This window comes from Cryptomeria japonica, chromosome 3 (genome assembly GCF_030272615.1).
Source record: "Cryptomeria japonica chromosome 3, Sugi_1.0, whole genome shotgun sequence".
NCBI classification, from domain to species: Eukaryota; Viridiplantae; Streptophyta; class Pinopsida; order Cupressales; family Cupressaceae; genus Cryptomeria; species Cryptomeria japonica.
In genome coordinates, this window is record NC_081407.1 from 91,200,180 (window position 1) to 91,203,693 (window position 3,514).

The following is a 3,514-nucleotide window of genomic DNA, read 5'->3' on the forward strand; positions in this document are numbered from 1 at the left end:
ATTTCTCCGTTAATGCCTTGATCATTTTTGTTGCTTTCCTTGTAGCCTTTGGTACTACAATGCTCATCTTAACTTTCTCTTTAACTTCTTCATATGTACCATATCTCAGCTCGGTAGCATGCCTTGGTAATGTAAGAAAAGTATCTATCTGCTATTGTGTGATGTCAAAATCAATCTCATAACCCATCGGTGGAAAATATTGAGTTCTTGGTTCCACAACATTAACATAGCAGTAGTCGGTGTCTACTTCAAAGCATATATCATCCTTGTATTTCTCTACTAATTGGGGTGGAATTCTGTACCTGTTATGCATCTTTTCTTGAAACTTGCTAAAGTAATCATCCATAATATCATTAAAGTTATCACCTAGCCGTTTGATGAAGTCATTGATGTGATGGGTGATTGGTCGGTGTAGCTCCCATACTACATTACCAACTGATGGAAATAATTTCTCAAAATAGAAAAACATGCATACCAAAAGTGATCCAAACTTCAGTGTGTTAGCCAAGTTGTTCTTCTTCGGCTTCCTTATGGTGTTTAGATTTTCAAACAGGTTTTTCAACAATACTTCACATAGATCAATTTTCATTCCTTTCTTCACAATTTTATATGCTAAATCGACTGTTGCACAGGGTACACTGTTTTCCCTTGTCGATTGAAAGAAACAATAACCTATTACTCTAATGGCAAACTTCAGCTCTGCATCTGTGACATTGTTCAATTTCAGTCCTCTGCAATCAGATTCATCTCCGGTTAAAGTGATCAATTCTTTTTGTGATATCATCTTTTGAGCTCAGGCATGATTAAAAATAGGGTAACCGGTGATCAAATGAATGATTTCCTTGGTGATTTTGAATGGTTGCTCCTCTAACCACATGAAATCATCATGAACTCTGCTTAGAACAAACTTGACCCACTGGGGTTTGAAGACTCGCGGGTAGGTTAGGGCTTCGGTCAATCTCTTGATTTTAATGTGTTCATACTTGCTATCCAATTTCCCATCGGTACACAATTCATCAAATGTGTCCTTGATTTCAACATGACCTAGTTCCTCAACATGACACTTAGTGAAGAATCTAACATCCTCAACTAGTAAAACCCTATCCGGAATGAGTGAAAGTGTAGTTTTATCATCCGGTTCAGATGCTACTTTTGGAGTTAGAGAGTATTTCAATGAGGGCTTTTCAATGTTCTCAACAACAACGAGCTTCTGGATCTTAGGTGCCATTTCAAATTTCGGATAATCACTTAACAAAAGATCCTTAGGGTTTGAAAACTTTTAAACGACAGATGCTTTCCACTTAACAAATGTAAAACAAATATTCACTACTGATATGATCGGTAAACTAGCTTGACAATGCGTTGTGATTGATGTAAATACCTTGAATTTCGCTCTGGAGGAGGTTTGATCACCTTTGAATTGCTTTGCTCTACTTTCTTGAAAACTTGGTAAGTGTAAAATGACCGTGCAAAAGCTTTAAATACACAATATACCTTATCGAGCTTCGTGCAGTTAGGTCAGAAAATATTAAATGCACTCGGTACCACTTCCTTTTTATGCTTTTAGCGAGTAGCCAGACTTCTTGTATTTACCGACTAGACAGGATTCCAAAAAACTTGATAAAATTTCAAATTTCCTAATGCATCTTTAGTTATGCAGATTTTGAATTAAGTACATGACAAAATAGGAACTGTTAAGATTTAACCTTGAGAGAATGTAGTCCCTTCATACCTTTACCGATTAATTTGGAATAGGTGCACCTAACTCGGTAGATAAGGTGCTTTCTTCATTTAATACAATTTCCTTCTTTTTCCAAATCATCTATAATTTGCCTTTTATTTCCTCAGTGTCTCCTCTAGGTTGATCTCTGCAATCTCTAGCCCAGTGTCCAACTTTGTGACAATGAAAACATGTCATACCAGGATTTCTTCATGATCTTCGGTTGTTCATTCCAAACCTTATAAATTAGTTGGCACTGATATGTCCATATCTTCCATAACATTCACACCATATCCTTGTATTGTAATCCCATGGTACTGCAGAATATTGTCAGTTAGGATCTGTGTGTGTTCAGTAGCCTCTAGTATTTGCTCGGTGTGCAGACCACATATAGTTCTTTTGCTTAAACCAACACTTCTCGGTATTATGTCCATATCTATTGCAATTTTTACAAAACCCTTTGAATTTTGCCTTCTGATAATTGCTAGCAGACTTTGTCCTACATTGGTTATATGTGTGACCATATTTATTGCAATTGTAACAATAACCATTAGACCTTGTGACATTCGGTTGCTTACCTTTTCTGATTTGGCACATGTTGGCAGTATGTCCTTGTTTTCTACAGTAGTTGCAAATAGGCTTCTTTCATTTGATGTTCTTCTTGTTTCCAGCTTGCTTTGATGATTCTCCTCTCTCGGTAGTGTGGATTCCCTTCTCGGTAGAGTCTTTTCCTTTGTAACCGAGTCCTGCAACTTTGTTGGGTCTTTTTGTATTAAGTTGCTCATCCAACATCTTTGATGTTTCATAACTCTTTTTCAGTGTTTCTTTGGATTTCTTCTCTGTTTCAAGTTAATCGATCAATCTTGATAGTTCAAGTTTTAATGCTTGATTCTCATCATCTTTCAGATTTCCTTCATGATGTGCATAACTCAATTGATCTGACAGATTTTGTTGAATCCCAGTCAACCTTGTGATTTCATCATTCTTTTCAGATACTAATGCTTCAAGATGTTGTTTTTCTCTTTCTAGATCTCTTACTTTATCTTCGGTTGTCCTCAATGCATCGAGATTTTCAGTCATCTGTGTGCTGAAATGTTCATGTCCTCTTTTCATTGCTTTTAGCTGATCAGTCAGTGCTTTATTCTTTTCTTTCAATTCTCCAATCATCTCTTCAGTCTCCTCAGATATACTGTTCTCAAATGATGTCTAAATTTGTTCCTCTAACTCTTGAGAGTCCTGCAAATCATCAGACAATCTTCTTCTAACTTTCAATGATTTTTGCATTTGCCTTTGCATGTCTGCAATCACTTGATTAGTATGATCCAACTCTTCTTGCAGATACACAATTCTCCGAGAATGTTTATAGCCTTCCATTGATAAGATCTTTTTCTTTAGGCTGTTAATCCCTTTTCCAAGATTGAAGCTCTAATACCAATTGTTAGGCCCAATATGGAAAGATAATGTACTGAGAGGGGAGGGGTGAATCAGTACTTCAAATCCTTTGTTCAACAATAACTTTATTGATATGCATAAACCAGAAACTGCTATAACATAACATAAAGCTAAAACAAATAAATAACAATCATACATGATTCACTCCATAACACATATTTTGGTTACGCATAATCTCTTGGTTAGAGAGAAAAATAGCGATGGGGATGGCACCCACAACTTCACTACTGCAATAATAAAGGTTGCTCGGTTAGAACTACATGTTTAGCTATTTTTGATAGCTTACCCTATTAGGAGTATCAAGATCGTTAGATCTACCTTGCTAAAGGATTTTACAACACT